General features: G+C 36.7%; 1 protein-coding gene across 10 annotated transcripts in view; it reads left to right on the top strand.

The window, feature by feature from the left end:
- Positions 1–17340, top strand: part of SCN1A (sodium voltage-gated channel alpha subunit 1) — a 187721-nt gene that overhangs the window by 86781 nt on the left and 83600 nt on the right. For 4 of the 10 annotated variants that reach the window (XM_032693637.1, XM_032693640.1, XM_032693639.1 and 1 more), the window contains exon 1: positions 8108–8453. The exons of 3 other annotated variants lie outside the window; for them this stretch is intronic. The gene's annotated coding sequence lies outside the window, so the exon portion shown is untranslated. Of the gene's footprint in view, positions 1–8107; positions 8454–10897; positions 11039–16329; positions 16407–17340 lie in introns of those variants that run through there. 3 more of the 10 variants (XM_032693634.1, XM_032693635.1, XM_032693636.1) reach the window with 3 other exon arrangements.

Here is a 17340-nt window from a genome sequence, read left to right on the forward strand (position 1 = left end):
TTAAAATCACTTCTTTGTCTGAATGTGGCTGCAATTGAGTAAACTTATCAGAGATTAGGATTCTTTTCTATACTGCTGTTGAAAATGCTTAAAATCAGCTCTCAGCAATGGCAGATTGTAACATACTGCTCCAATTCTAGACTGACATGGCTATTCCAGCAGACTCAGAGTAACAAAAAGGGGGGCAGAGGTTGTAGAATGAAGATATCGGTATAGCCCCACAGTCAATAGCAGGGTAACCCTGCTGCGGCTTAAGGTTAAGAGAGCAGCAATTATGTAATTAGTGTCCTCACAGAAGTGCCATGTTAAAAAGGGAAAAAATAAAAAATTACACAATCCTATTCTCTTAGTCTTCAAGAAGAGGGTAATGAAAGTCCAGTGGAAAACCCACTGTTTCCAGGAAGCTGGTGAATCAAAATAGGAGTCCTGGAGGAAGGTTTGAGATTGCAGAGCTGTTGTTATAGGCAGAAAGTGCTATTAATGTTTCTGTTCTAATTTCTATTCTAGTGGCACTTGGGGACATGGTTTAGTGGTGAACACAGTGGTGCTTAGGTTTAATGGTTGGACTTGATGATCTTAGAGGTCTTTTCCAACCTTAATGATTCTATGATTCTATTTGAGTAGCACAGAAATCCTGACATGTCTTGTGAGAGAGAGCGCGATCTCTTTCCTAGATGACTCTGTTTAGACCTGGAGCTTTCATGCAGCTTCAGCCATTTGTTCCTGGTCAAAAGAATAGAGAGGTTTGCATTGCTTGATTTCCTCTGCAAGTCCATCTTTAGACAAAGAGAGACCAAAATCTGCATTTTGCGAGGCAATGATTCAAGTTGTGATAGGCATAAATTCAGATAACTGGTTCTGGGAAGAAGATGATCTCTGACAGAACAGTGATTGTCATCCCAGTACTGCACTGTAAGTAATTGAAGAATGAAGAGTGGAGGCATGTCTTTCCCAAGGTCACATTGCCACAGCTTCCAATAAAAATTAAAAACTGTTAGAGAAGTAAATATCATGAAGGAAAGAATTTTCCTTCATTAAGGTCCCATAAACAGTGGAATTTGTGGAATTCACCTGAGGTGACCTGGAAAAAACAGGAAGAGAAAATTATTTTCCCTTACTGACCTCTAAGAACCTTGTGATTGTAGTTTATATAGCTGAGGAATGATTCACTAGGAGTGATTGAGAAAGGGGGAACTTCTGCTGTAGATTGGTCTGAGATCTCATTGTTTTACAGTGTGAAATCAGTTTGAAAGAGATTATCATGAAGACCTAATATCATTTAATGACAAGGCATTTTATGCCCTGCTTAGGTTGGTTTTGTTTGTTGGGGTTTTTTTTAACTCTGCCTGAAAGCAAGCCACAGTGACTTACAAGGACATTCAGTTTACTTTCTCACATAAGGGAAGGAAAAAGAGACAGCTATGTCAAAAAGATGAGCATGATAAGCAAATATTATGCAGACTATCATGTCTCTTTGTCCTATAAGCTTCAAAATACTATTGCTGATTATGCAATTATTGTGTTAATTGATTGGTTTTAGTTGAGAGTTTACTTAAATGAAAGATCAATTAATAGTGGCCAAAATAATACTTATTCTGACAGGTAAAATAAATGTTTTTAGAACAAGGAATTCTAGAATTCACTAGAACTTTCTTTGGATGACATAGTATTCATATATTTTTAAGGCTTTTCTGCAGTGCTTGTGAGCTTAACATTAGACACAGCAGCACTTAAAGTGTAAGTGAAATGTGGATGCAAACCTAAGTCTATAAAGAGTTAGCAAGGATGTTGGCAAGGATGTATCTTGCTATGTAAATAAATAATAACTGGTTATCAGTCAGCAAAGGACTGAAGAACCTCAGAACCTGGGAGCTGCAGGATATAACTGATAGCCTCTGAATCCTCCTGCTCTGCAAGGGACTACTCTCAGCTCACAAAGATTTGGGACATCTGGTGTGTTGGACCACTGTGTTTTTGAGTGATGAATGATGGTTTTATGTTTAGGTCAAAGGTATTGACCTGAAAGACTTGTCTCATTCTTACTAGTCTTTATCTTTGAGTTGGTGAAGGAGAAGCAAAGAAGAAGTGTGCCCTGACCTAGATGCCTGTGCGCTATCCATATTTAACTCTGCGTAGCGTGAAGGCTGAACATCTTTTGGCTTTGAGTGCTTCTAATGTGCAAGGTCAAAATTTGGATGTGGAATACATAACCTGAAGAGCTTAGATTACTTCTCAGTAAGTCCTTTGTGGAAAACAGCTACAATTGCTAGAGACCTGAAAATTTGCCAGAGACACAAGCTTCTACAGAAGCTCTCCTGTTGAGTCACAAGGTGCTTTCTAAACTCCTCCTCTGAGAAAGGAGCCTAGCTGCAGCTGGATCCAATCTCAGACCCAGGCTTTGTCAATAGTTTAAATACAACTCTCCCTGCAGGATTAAAAATGGCAAACTAGGTGTATTTATATAAAATGAATTATTTATTATGAAAAATGATCAGACAAAATATCTTCATCAGAATCATTTGCTACACAGCATAAAAGCTAAAACTACTAGTAGTGTATAGTATAGTGCACTATATTAAAGCAATTATATTGAAGTAAGGAAAAATAAACAATAATTAATTAGAGATAAATGTAACTCACCATAGTAACACTTGCGGGCAGTTCTCTTTCACTCAACTTCAAGGAATATCCTTGAAGGAGTGTCCCTGCTTCAGGGGAGAAACTCCACACACTCCAAGAAGTGGCATGTTAGAAGAATCTGATCGAATGAAAGTGGACTGGGCTTCTATAGTATAAAGTGATAAGACTGTCAGTTAGATGTCGCCAGGTCAGCTTAGCAGCTTATCTCCCAAATCTTTGCCTCACTACCAGGATGTTGATTTGGGGTTGATGTGTCAGACTGGTTTTATGCTATGGTTTAGCATAATTCAGCACCAAAAGCAGCACTTGGAATCCCCTCCCAGCCCACCACTGATAGATTTGCAAACAGGGCATTGTCCTATGGAGTTGACCATGTTCCAGGATGAAGAACCCTACCACAAGAACTAAATCCAAATTCTTGCCCCCACCCCCTGAGTAATACAGGCATTTTTAAGACTTGAAAAGAGATTAAAACCTAATGAAGGCTAAATACAGGTTGTTTGACTAGTCTAGGTCCATATCAACTAAAGAAAGGCAAAAAAAAGCTACTTGAATCCAGAATGAAATTGAAGCGATGACTTTATGCCTTTTAGCTAAAAGTCAGTGCTGATTGTATCTTCACGTGTTGCTACAGGGGATTACCAGTCTCGCAAACTTGTTCATTGCAGTAGGTCTTTCAAGATTTTTTGTTAGCCACTTCTGCATCTGTGTTAAATCAATATCACAAATTATGTATGCTGTGGGCTACTTAGGAGGGGTTTGGCGGGGGGGGGGGGAGAAAAAAAAGTCACCTTATTGCTTTTAGTGCTAATGGTACATTCATTATGCTGAACCATAAATCTGGTTTGCCTGATACTGTTCTTAGGCATCAATAACCCATGGCTTGCAGTTCAAGGTACTACCACTACAATTTCTAGAAATGTTCTGGTGGGTGACTTATGATTTTATCTCCAAAACTAAGTTGTGGTTTGTTTCTTGCCCATCAGCTCATAAGAGCTAGTTTAGCAAGATGCTGAAAATAATTAAACTCTAAATTCAACATTCTGGGATCATTGACAGATGAAAATTCAACAGTAAAGCCTGCCAGTACTAATTATTTTCAGTTGATAAAGATCATTCATTTACTCAAAATAAATAGACATATTTATCAAATGGTTATTTAACTGCTTTTTCATCTTAACTTTTTTCTTTCCTCTATTTTTACCATTCTCTTTTAGTATTAATATGCAAAACAGCAGATGTTTTCTTATGAGATAAGTACAAAAACAGTGGCTTGGCACTCTTAGAGGTATAATAGGCAACCCTCTAAATCTTACCAAAAATCTGGGAAAGAAATTAAAAAGACTATTGTAGCTAGTTTTATTGTAGAGGAAAAGATGTCAAAGAGAAGTGAAAGACCAGTCCACGAATACTAAGATTACTGTGACCTTGACCTAGTCAATGTTCATAGTTCAATTGTAGAAAGATTTTATGCTTATTGGATTATAATTTTTCAGTTATTTTTTAGGATAATGTATATTGCTATATGTCAGGAACTGCATGTGAGTACAAAATCAGTGATACTTATCTGAGGAGTACCCACTGAATTTGAGAATTCAGTGTTCATCTATCATTGCTGGAATAAGTCATCATTTGAAGGAAAATCAGGGACCGTCTTGTAAATATGTAGAATACTAAATATTGTGAAATACTAAGGAAAGGAGACTTGAAAACACTGACACATCTTAACCATACATCTAAACCATATGATTTCAGATGTTTGGAAATATAAATACTTTTAGAATGCTCTTTAATTCAGTTGCAACTTTGATAAGGTATCATCTAAGAGTAAAAGGATATTTAGAAATATACTTCTAGCTATTTGAATATTGGCATCAATCAGAAGCCAGGAGGTTTAGTCAACTAAGGGAGAAGAATATTCCTCTTTGACTAGTCATCCAGTGATCTTCATTGTGATATGACTGAGTCAAATAATAAAAATTATATGTAAACTGAGGTCTTGAGCTGTCAGACAATACTTAAAAATCAAAACCTTTTCTTACCTGTTTCAAAAAGGAGTTATGTGGTATGAATTTATTGGTTTTGCTTACAGAAGTACCACATGCAAAGTCTTCAGAGGGAGTGAAGGACTCCTGTGTAAAATCCCCCTCCTTCCCCATTTATATGAGTTTGTGTTATCACATCTGAATACAAGGGTTTATTTTTTGAAGACTTTGAGCCACTGTTTACACATTTCAGCATGAATCACTTGTGCAAGTTGTTCAGAAACACAAAGGATAAATTATTTTGAGAAAAGAAAGAAAGGTCAGAGAAGGGTGGAAAAAAACCAAAAATCTGCATCTCAAGATATTGTAGTTCTCTCTCCAGTCAGTGCTACCAGAACATTTTAATGTTTTAGTAGATCCCAAATGGAATCTAGCTTAGTATGAGCTAACCTCAAGTAATGATTTATTTATGTGCAAGGCATCTTAAGAGCAAGGTGTCTAAAAAAAATTGTCCTGTTTACTCAAGGTTGTTGGCAAGAGTAGTGTCTATGAGATACTGCTTCCTTCATTTCACCATGGAATAGAAAAGATCTTATTGAAATAAACTCAACCAGTAAGGATAATTTAGTGATAAACATTGTAAACTTCTACTGCCAGATTTTCCATAAAACAAAAATTCGAAAACTTTTTTCATAGGCTTACAGTCATCCGTAAAAAAATGCTTGGCATTAGCTTCGTAACATGTGTAGGAGAAGAACTTCTCATTAAACCCCCAAATATGCCTATTTTCATCTCCCTCCTTGTGCGAAGGGGTCATCTAGTCCATTCTTCTTTTCCAATCAGCAGCTTTGTTCTACAGTCATTTGCAAAAAAATACAGTTTTTAAAAGACATTTTTTCAAACTGCATTTACTTTTTTTACTTTGACAGAAATCTTTCTGTCTGCTGGGGGATCAGAATAATTAATTTACTAGTTGAGTGTGATATAAACTTGACTAACTTTCTTACCGCTGTCAAGCAGTCAACATTATTACTCACATTACCAGTGCAGCTGGCTCAGAAATGATCCTTTGCTGAGAGTCCTACACGTCAGCAATTTCTGTATCAATTTGTGTTAAGATAGTCTTGAGTTGCCAGGAGATCAGGCCAAGTTCACGTACAGGAAAAATGCTTATAAGAATTATTGTAAACTGAAAAGCTCTGTGGCTCAATGGAAGAGCAAGGTGCCCAGTACCTAAGAGAAGTAAACAGTTTTTATACTCCAGACAAAAGTTATGGCTCTCAGGTATATTTTGAACAACAGTAGCTTAATGTTTGTAAATTACATTGTATTTATGTATCCTCATGACAACAGACTTTGATGAGGCAGTCATTGTTCTGCAATTGGGTATACAGTTTATAGGGAGTATCATAGAAAAGAAGACTGGAAAAGCTTCGAAGGAATATCTAGTTCATCATTTTGCCCAAAGATGGAATCAGCTGCATCAAACTTAGACAAATTTGCCCAAACTGTAACATCAAGCAAACTGTATATTGCCTTTGCAGTGCTGGCAGTCAAGTTTGCTAAAATGTCAAGGTGACATTTTCTGCTCAATCTCTGTGTGTTCGGTTGGTTTACCTGTAGTTTACTTGTGAACTTACTTTATTTTTCTATCTGATGCAGTCAACTTTTGGTTACCTATAGGCAGATTGCCCTGGTGATGTATTAACAGTGCAATGGCTGTGGAGGCATCTGAACTTGCTTTAGGTGAGTAGTTTGGCTGCTTTGCTGTTTGAAGTGCCATGATCAACAGAATTGATAAGTTTTTGCAACTTAATTAAACTTTTGTTGTATGCTTTCATAGCCTAATAGAGGTCATGATATTTTCAACTCTTGATTAACCCAGGTCAAGTATGTAAAAAGATTTTTTCTAAAGCAAGTAATCTCATTTAATTCTTGAAACACCAAAAGTAGAGGTTGGTACATATAGATTAGTTTTAATAGGGATTTCTCATTAACAGTCCACACCAATATATGAAAAAAATAAATGCACCAAGGTAGTTTTAACGTTATTTTTTGAAGTGGTATAAATAAATAGTGAAGATTGGGGAAAAAAGTTTCTGATTTCAAATACAACAATAATTGTTTTAAAAAATCATTCTCAAATTATATTTCCTTTACACTTGTTTTGTTTCTATGTTATACTTAGGATATGCTAGCTGTGGGTCTTATTAGGTATCTACCTTTTATATCAAATGCTTCTGATATTTTTCCTTTTTTTTGCCTTTTTTTTTAAATACTCAAAAAAGCAAAAGGGAAAGCATATAACAAGGGACAAGGACAATATATATTTCAAAAACCAGTGACAATAAAGCATTTTTTAACTGATCAAATTTGATAGAAGATTCATTGTATGCTTACCTTTAAAAGAAAACTAATAGTTTAAATGGATTTTGTAAACAAGAAATTGGATTATTTCTGTCCCTTTCACATTCACCTTGATTTTCCCATTTAAGATCAGAGCACAAGTCATGTTTACTCAACTAAGTACATAACTAAGAATAATAGTCCCTGTACCTAACCTGACTCCTGTAAAACCCAGTCAGTGTTCCACCTTGAGACAAAAACTTTTCGCGACCTGTCTTTTAATTTTGCCACAGGATTTTGTGTCCAGTTGCATTTCCTCTTGATTATGCCTAATCAAACTGTCTGAAACAGAACTAGAAAACTTCACATGTCCCATGTTAGTGAAACCTTTGCGCTCTTTTGTAAGGAGAAACTCTATCAATCAAAATATTCATTCAAGAATAGTTTGTATATGCATTATCAGTATTTAAGGCTCTTTACTTACTATTGAAGTATTAAAATTAAACAAAATATGGAATACAAGTAATATGAAGTAATTTTAATTAATATAAAGTACTTTTTGTAAACAAGGTCGTGTAGGTTTCTAATAGCTGGCTAAGCCTGCATTCTTGTTTCTCCTCTTGTGCCCTACACAGAGGAAGTGCTGATATGACCCAAACAATAATAAGCTAAGAAATGTACCAATGCTTCTCTAAAAAAAAAAAAAAAAGGCAAAGAAATACCAGAAATGACTGTAAACATCTTCACGACCGGGAATGTATCTTACCCATCATTTTCTTGAAAAATAAAATCTCTGTAATACAAGCACCTTAACCTCTGTAACACTATGTAAAGCAGGTAAAAAAAGGCTATTTTCCAGAAACTAACCTTCATGCAGTAAGATTTATTTGAGGAAATAACACTTTCCTTTGGAAATTAATCCCAGATTTTATCTTATACCATTGCTTTTCTTCTACTCACCACAGTAAGTAAGACATAGACAAACGTATGCAGGAGCAGTCTGTCTCTCCTTCCTTGCTTTGCCTTGCTGTTGCTCTCCTATCAGCTGTGGCTGTGCAGTCCTGCAGACACAGTGTGACAGGAACTCTGCTGCCTGGAGAGCAGGTACAGCTGCAGCTTTAGTGCTTGCTGTCTGCCTCACATTCGTAACACCCTCGCTCCTTCCGGTCATTCGTTCCAGGGGAGGAATGACACCAGCATTTCTGAGCTGTTCTTGTGTTTTCTCCCAGAACAGTCAGGGAAAGCAGACTTCGTGATCTCCATGCTAACTACCAGCCTGCTTGCTGCCAGTTCTCCCTACTTCTGCCAGTGATGACATTCAGCTTGCTCCTCCACACAGGATACAGCACTGATTCCTCATTATGTAAGGCAGTCTAGGTCAAGTGTAGGAGAGACACTGCTGGCCTGAGCAAGCTAGCGGATTGCTCCCTCAGCTTCATGGGGTCTGGAAGCTGGATCGTGATCTTTGCTACATCATCTTGGGTGAGTGTTTTTGCATGATTTAAATGGTTACTGTGCTGTTTTTCTATGCAGGTAGCTGTCAGCCATGCTGTGAACTGCAGAGATAATTTGCTAGGTGAAACCAGCCCTGTCAGCATGATTGAATTAACAGAGTAGAACTTCTTCTAGGCATCTTAGCTTTAAGACACTTCGTAAATAAATAAATCATAAATTGGGTTTGTTTAACAAACATCTTTTCTAACCATAGTGGGATTAGTGTTAATTTGACTGATTAAGCAGTGAATTAAATCCATTTACTTGAAGATGGTGTGGGAAAACATTACTGGATATTGCTATTAGCTCTGAGAGGTTTACTGCAGTTCTTGGCTGTTGCATTGTTTTAGTCTTGCAATTACAAATATGCTTCTATTATTAAACTAAACAAAATAAACAAAAAGGTATTTAATTTTCTTCTAGTCTATGGTTATTTTCTGAAGTAGCCATTAAATTTAGGATGCTATTTGCTATTTACTGCATGAATTTGTGAATCAAATGCTTCTGAGATATGTAAGGTGAATACTGCAGATAAAATTACATTTAGTGACTGCTCTGCAGAATGCCGGAACAGTGCATGTGAGCTAGATTTGTATGAGAGGGTAGCTTTTTTTCATGCACCATGTAGAATTCAAAGACATTTTTTGGATTTAAACCCTTCTGCAAATCAGTCTGTGACAAAGTATAGAACAGGTTTGTCCTTAAACAAATTATACATGGTGGGTATTTCCAGGTGCTGGAATGTCTGATTATACTGGAATGCAGCAGAAAAGGCCCTGGAAAGTAACAGCATAACACTGATACTGCAGTATCATGTAGGGAATTTCAACAAGGCTAGCTTCCTTGCTAAGGAAAATTACTGCCTAGTAAATCTGAAAATACTTTTAATGCATTTGCGAGATCAATTGGAACACTTGTCTTTATGTGCAGTACCTTGGACAGCAACTTTTTTGTTCTGTGGTACTATGACTCTCCTTCATGGGAGTCAGCAATTTGTAAAAATTAAATAACACAAATTTAAGATACATTAATAAATTCAAAAACACAGAGAAACTTAAAAAAAAAAAAGAGGGAGAGAAACTTTGGACAGCGTTATATTTAACAGCTTACTACCATTTAATTTACTTTCATTTAATATTAACTTAAAAATAGTGGTGTTTGTATTGAATTATGTTAATGAGTGTCAAAACAGAAAATTAAAAAATTACTGTCTATTTACAGTATGGCATTTATAGAATTTTCATGTCCAATAGGTAACTGCTCACTTTAAGAGTAAGTACCAGGGTCCCTTCCTTAGGTCAAAATAAGATTGGATATTAATATAGGTTTATGTATTAATATCAGATTAAAACTAATTTTGAGGGAAAGAATGGAAGCCTTTAAAATGTGGTTTTCCACCCCACAGGGAACTAGTGTTCTTCACATTGTTCTAGAAATAACTGATAGAATTTAATTTCAGCACTTCTTCCAAAGTGAGATGTTTTATCATTTTCTTATAATCTTTGAAAACTCTCTTTCTCTGGAAAAGAACTGCCAAGCAGTCAATTGGCCTTATCTTACCAGTTAGTAATTTACTTTTTTTCAAATGACAGTCATATAAACCTGTGCTGTGATTCAGGAGAAATACCAGGCTGGTGCCTTCATTAATTGCATTGTGAAAGTTAGGTTCAAGAAAATGTAACTGATTTTTGGTATCTCGATAACACCTCTGTTGCAATGCAGTACATTACATTGTATAACATTTTATAGATACCTTTTCATGTTTCAAAATACAAAAGTATGTATTTCAAACAAATAATAGAATAATATAGAACTTAGAACAAAACTGCTAGGTACCATGCATTATTGTAATGATGTACTTCACGTTCTTTGTTTCCTGCTGCATGAAGTGTTCTAAAATAGTTATGCTATTATGTATGAGTACACTGTGTTCCATCCCATCTCAAGTGTGGGTGCTTGAGGTATTTTCTTACAGACTCAAGGAGTATTAATAACCTATCTATTCAATTAGAAGAAAAAAAAATACTGACTGTCTTTAAATGTATAGTGATTTTCTGGAAGTGTTATTTTTATTTTTTGCATCATGGTTCACAGCAGGGCATGCACAGTACTTCTGAGCACAGCAAGCTGCAGATACTACAGTAGGATAGAAAGTGTTAGAAAATGGTGTTTGCTATGTGTATTTATATATCCTATATTCTGGTGTATCACTTTGGGTCTGAGAAATTGAATCTGAGCAGTAAAGTATGTTTTGAACCCACTACAATGTAGAATGACCCTTAATGGTCAGTGCCTCCTCCTGTTATTTTTCTGTGATTTAGTGGAATTGTCCAATCCACTACATCATTAGCTTGCTTTCAATGTTCTGTATATTTCCTCAAATCACAATATGCAGCTTGAGTTTCTGACAAACTTTTCACTTTTCCTCACAGCACTAGAGTTTTCTGTACTGCAAGGGGGTTACTTTGTTCCCTTCATAGTCATGGAAATGACATAAAACTGAGGAGCATGGAAGCAATGTGAAAGTGTGTGAAATAGGTTATTTTTGAAGAATTTTTCTAGCATAAACAATGGTAAGACCAGTTTTTGTAATCCATAATGTAAAAAAGTATAGCAGTATACAGTAGACTATTATTTTCTATAAAAGGTGTTTATATCTCGGATTTTATCTGCCTATTTTGAGTAGTTGAGTGATGATAATCATATGCTAAGTTAGTGCTAAATTGGAAGACTACAAAGATCTGTGTTTTAGTTTATCTCATGTAGCATCTGAATGTAAGACTGTAAAATGGTCAAGCTTTCCAGGTAAGTTTGGGCTCACAAATGCAGATCTTGCCTTGTCCAGAACAGCTAATTTTTATTTGCATCTAGTACACAAAAACATTCCAAATGTGATAAAAATCTATTGCTGTAGAAATGGGCTTTGTCTGTTCTGAAGATATCTGTTTAGAAGCTGGCAGATGGGCTCTGTTCCCTGTGCAAAAAGTTACTATTCTTTTTATTCAGAGGTTTTCCTTGCTTTTCCTTGAGACTGGTTGGATGAAGTCTTCTGTTCTGTGTTGCTACAGTTCATCTCATTTTTACAGGTTCTGGTTTTCCATTATTGTATTTTTCCACCCTTAGCTGCCTGTATAGCACTTCTGTGACTGCAGTACAATTGGTTCACAAGTTTAGAAGGAGAAAATGTCCCCTGGATTATCACGTTCACCTGCTTGTCCATGGAGGAACTTGGTTGGCTCATCCCTTATATATTAGATGAAGTACTCCATTAGCTGTTTTCCACACCCACTGTAATTCATAAAATTCATTCCTAGAACACTAGAAAGAGATACTGTAAAGAATCAAGGGAGATGTTTTGATAAATAAAATATATTTCAGACTCTACCATTAAATATATATATTTATTGCTGTTAACACTTTAATAATTGTGTATGTAGAACATACTATTCTGCATTGTTGCTTATGTAGTTTACTGCCGCATATGAACATCTCAGCTTCTAAGGTCAATTTTAAAGGTTTCTCTAGATTGTACACAACTTTCTTTGCACCAAAAATGCTGAAACAGGATAGTGACAAAAAGGACTGCATTCTCTTTTTAATCCAGTTGCAGTTCATTATAGGTTCCATTCAGAAAGGGAATTGTGCTGCAGAGGGTCACCAGAGAAGAACTTCCAGATGAATCCTTTCATGTGCTTTAGAAAAACAGTATCTCACAATGCCTGGTGATCACTAAGGCTCTTGAGCCAAAAACTTAGTGGGATGTTCTTCACCAGTGCTCTTAAACACTTACACAGTATTCCTGAGGCAGAGCCAAGAGTAGGACTGGTCAAAATTTATATGAGTGCAAGTGAACCACAGATCTCCATTAATGCAAAGTTACCAGGTCTGCAGAATCTGAAATCTGCAAGATTGCAAGCTCATGGCTGCAATGGAAAGTTTGCCTGACAACTGTGTCCTTGCTCTGCAGGGCATAGAGGGGTTCTCCTTTGGGCCTGTTGGATGGTTGCTTCAGCCCTTGCCCATTAAGATGATTTATGCTTGGGCACTCAGGGAGGGAGTTGTCACCACACTTGCAGGAAGAAGTGCTCAAAAATTTCCAAACTAAATGCAATTTAATTTGCAAACTAAATGCTGTTTATTTAGAGACAGTAAAAAAAAGCAAGTTGGATTTTAGGGAGGAGAGAGGAGGGGAGGGAGACAACTCATTAAACTGTGTTTTATTTACTAACTTTCCCTGTATCTTAGAATTGGAGAAATTGTGATTGAGAAACCTTTTTTGTTTTCTTCGGCTGTGGTGCAATGTATAAGTTTAAAATATTAAATATGTAAGAATTCATGAGATATAGCTCTTTAGCAGTTGGAAAGAAGTTGCTGTTGTGTTGATGAAGTGTTCTCTCTGAAACCCCATATGAGATGACAGTCCAGTTAAAGAAGCCACAAGAGGAACTTGTTAAGATAACCAGAGACCCTATCCATTTTCCTGACAATATAAGCTGCTGGAGTGAATTTGAGCACCTGGTTATACCACTGTGACCAGTGAAATCTGAGGCATGAGAAATGCTGCTCAAAAAAAAAGCTTTTGTATTCTGTTTATTATACTTGAAAATTTCTCAAAGTCAGCGGTCATATTAAGCATCCTATGCTGAACCTCTACTGATGCTTAAAGCAGGATATCTTAGTTCATTCATTCCTGGTTTAATGTTTAATTTTGTGTTGTTTGTTTCATTTCAAAGTGCAACGTTTTAAAGGAGCTATGGCTGTAACATGTCACACATGCCCAGATTATAGCAAAGACTGGAGGAACTCATATTAAAACTTCAAGCTGAGAAGCAAGTATTCTACCTTTTATCTGAGTCTGTGTTTATAAACACCAGAAAATGCAACATTTCCAGAAACATCCTCCATTAACAGACAAATTTCTGTGAATGATCAATTGGCACCAGCAATAGTATCTGAATATCCGTTTAGTATTTAAAGTTTTTAGGATGATTCTGAGTCAGGTGTGTTACTAGTGCTACAAGATAATTTCTCACCTGCAAATGCTCTTCATGACCCCAAAGAATTTTGCAAATATATGAAAAAAGGACAAATCATCCTTTAGAATTATACCTAAGAAAGCATGAAACAGTTGAAGGGTGTGTTACCAGCTGATAATAACAAGGTAAGGGTTTAAAGAAAGCTCTTTCTACCTGAAGGTCATAGACTTGAACTGCATTGGGCTAATGGGGACCTGTCTGAGCAGCCTACCAGTAGTGGCATCAGAAAAGCTAAATTCAAAACTGGTGATCATGACAGCAGTGCAAGATGAAAGCATGGGAAGCCGTTCTAAATCAGACCTCAGGCGTACTCAAAGGAGACAGGTTGCATGATTGTGTCCAGTTTGGTCTTGCCCTTTATGTTAGCATTTGAGTACTAGTATTATGGTATATTTTATTATGGTTTATACTATTATGGTGTATTTTAACTAAATATTTAGTGTCATAAGCTTGCTTGCTGTGTCCTTTTAATCACTGCAATATTTGAAGAGAAAATATTTAAAATTTTGTGAGATTAGATTTCATTGTTAGAACAATTGTTCATAGCATTCTGTATTGATAAATGCCTGAAAATTAGGTGTTATACTGAGAGATTCCAAATGCTTCTTGTGAAGGGACAAGCATGTCAGGTCACCACTGGGAGGTGGAGAAATTCACATTCGCATAGTTTGGATTCAAGGAAAATTTAAGCAGTCAAAATCTCATGATGTAAAAATGTTAGAAAAAATCTATATCAGAACAATACTGGAATTGACTCTAAGGCATCAAGTTCATTAAAGCTGCCTGGGGTCACTGAATCAGAGGCTAATGTTAAGTATATTTTATATCATAGATGGTAGCCTTATTGCATGCAGGTATGAATTAGGTTTGTTTTCTTCTATCTTTACATGCAGAAATGGTATTAAACAGTGAAATAAATGCAGTATTACTTTTAACCCTTCCTCTGTGCATCTCTTACCTTCTCAGTCACTGTCCCTTCCCTTCCCTTCCTTTCCTACCATACTGCACCCACCCCCGTCCAGCATGGTGGACACTGGGGTTTTCAGAAGTGTTTGCTCATGGTCATCCCGACTTTTTTGTTTGTGATTTGTTTTTGTTTTGTTGGGGTTTTTTTGCCACAAAGCAAAATGAGAAATATATAATGCCATCTGATTTTGCTCAAACTGAGGCTGAGCCAATGCAGATGGAGTTCATTGTGTTAGCAGTTACTGTTACTTAGCAGGCTGAATTTTAAAAAGGAGCATTTTTTTGTCTAGGTTCCAGATTTGGCTGCGCAGCTGCCATCTGAATACAGGGAATGTATAGAGCTGACGTGGCAGTCGTGTACCAGGCGCCGTGATTAGCAGCGCAGTCTGTAATAGATGGACACGTCACGGGACTCGGGCGCAGCAACCCTTTTTCTTTTTTTTGTGATTGAACCCGTGACTGATGGTGTTGAATCTACCACCACTACTCAGTGGGGAGGTGTAAAATGAGACAGAGGACAGGTAACATTTAGCTGTGGCGTGCCAGGGGCTGACCTGGAAAGGTGTCTAGTGCTTTTGTAATGGCCGGCACTTACCCAAAGTATTTCCTTTGCACGATTCAGAGACAAGTAATTAACAGAAAAGAAATTAAAATTACTGAAATCTCTAGCTTATTTAACGCTGGAAAAAGAAATCTACTTCTCAGTGCAACCCCTGCCCTTTGTTCCTCGCTGAAGGAAAACGGGGTTGCAGATTTTCAGACTCGTTTAAGTCAGAAAATCACCTAAAAACCGATCTTTTACAGCCAGTTCTTTGCTTTTGCCGATAGATGGGGCTGTCCTTTAAGGTGATGGCTTGGTATCTTTCCCCCCCCACCACCTTTTTTTCTTTCTTCACCCTCCTCTCTGTCTCTCTTCATTCTCCTCCCATCCCCCCCCCCCTTTTTTTTTTTTTCCTGCAGTTTGCTGATTTGTATTAGGTGCCATAGAATGAGCCTTAGACCCGGAAGCCGAGAATGAAGCAGAGATGATACTGCAGAGGTCTTTCTTTTTTTTTTTTTTTCCCCTTCTCGATGAGAATGCAGCACTTTATAAACACTTTGTAATCTTTTGCAACTGAGAATCTGAACAAGTTTATTAGCATTTCAAGCTTTTCATTATGACTATATCTTGGTGTTTCTTTAATTTTTGCTTTCTTCATAATGCTTTTGAAATTCCCATTTTATCAGGTAAGCCAGCAGGATGTGAAATCCTAGACCTTAGTGCATTGATGTGAGCTGTTGGCATGGATGCCCCCCACCCCCCCACCTTTTTTTCTTTTTTAAAATAATTTCTGAATGCTTCCTTTATAGTTATTGTTAAGCATATAATTAAGGAGAAAATAAAATTTTGATGTTTTTAAAAATTTTTCAAAAGCTGCAGTCAGTTCCTTTTGGCATCACAGCATTTTGTTACATTTCTAGGATTTCAGCAGCCTTGTATTTTTGGGTGTTTGCCAGTTTGTTGGGGGGTGATTTTGTTTGAATTATTACTAAGTATTTTACCTGAACTGTTTAGAAGGTAAAAGGGTCGTGTTATTCCTTCACATGGAAAACACATTAAGGGCTAAAGCAAGCATTCCAGGAGTGTACAGTTTCCTTCCCGTAAAGAAGCTCTGCTTTAAGGCTAAATGCTTCACAGGAATGTTTTACCAAAGGAAGAAAGGCATCCCTCTCCTTTATCTCACTTGCCCTCTGACCTTAGTCTTTCTGATCAGGTACACTGCTAGAAGCTCTTATTTTCATTTACATACTGACCAGAACTGGTTGTAATGCTGTAGATATAACTCGGTTCATAATCTGAACCGTCTTGCTTTTTCAAACAGCACAAGAAATTTGCCAGGTGGACATCAACCTATTTCAGCGTCTTTTCTAAAATGGATTTCTCTGCTGCTTGTCTGAGGTATGTGCTTAAAAGCATCCCACTGAAATAATTTACCTGGGATTGGACTGTTTGTTCAAGCCACCTATGTTTCATCTCCACTTTGAAAAAGGTGTTGTTACTCATTCAGCAATATTTGAAAATGGATTGGTGTTTTCTATCACTATTGAAAGCCTGTTCAATTGTTTTTTATTGGCTGATGTTAGTGTTGCATGCTTGAAGTGCACCTACTTTTCTGTTGTGTTTTTCAGGCTTGACCGAGGTGTTAATATAAAGTATAAAGGAAAAAAGACTGTTCTAAAAATGACTCTGAGATCTAAAGTGAAACAATAACAGGATGATTGCTGTCAAGACTGACACCCTGATAGTTTATTCTGTTGAGCCTGGTTTGTGTGATCTTGAATATTTGCTGAAGTATTTAGACACAGGAAAGCAAGTTAGAGACAAGTAGCCTCAAACTGGTTGTCCTCAGTTTGCCAAAAAGTTTTCATTATTTTAAGGGGAGTATCAAAAGCGGGGAGGGGGGGAGCGACACATGGAATTAAGGGAATTAAGAGCTTGCATAAAGCATAGTCTAATCAATACAATTCTAGTGAGATTCCAGGAAAACAACAACAATTTGTATATCATCTTGTACCAGAATTAATAGTCTGACTATGATGACTTACAGGAAAATTATATAGATAAATGTATATCATGAAATCATGTATCCTGTCAGCTGTTTGAAACAATACTTTATATTGGGGCAAGGGTAGTTTATTATCAATCACTGAAATCTATGTTGAAATTATTATTGTATTAGAACCTAAACTTGCTTTGAAGTTTCAGAAATTGTGAATGTCAACAACTGAGATAGCTGGGAAGCTAAAATCAATCATTCTTGAAATGAAGGTGGCCTTGAGCTAGAAAATCTTCATGATGTCTATGAATATGACTCTTCAGTGCACTACCCCAA

The sequence above is a fragment of the Chiroxiphia lanceolata genome, chromosome 7, assembly GCF_009829145.1.
Source record: "Chiroxiphia lanceolata isolate bChiLan1 chromosome 7, bChiLan1.pri, whole genome shotgun sequence".
Taxonomy (NCBI): Eukaryota; Metazoa; Chordata; class Aves; order Passeriformes; family Pipridae; genus Chiroxiphia; species Chiroxiphia lanceolata.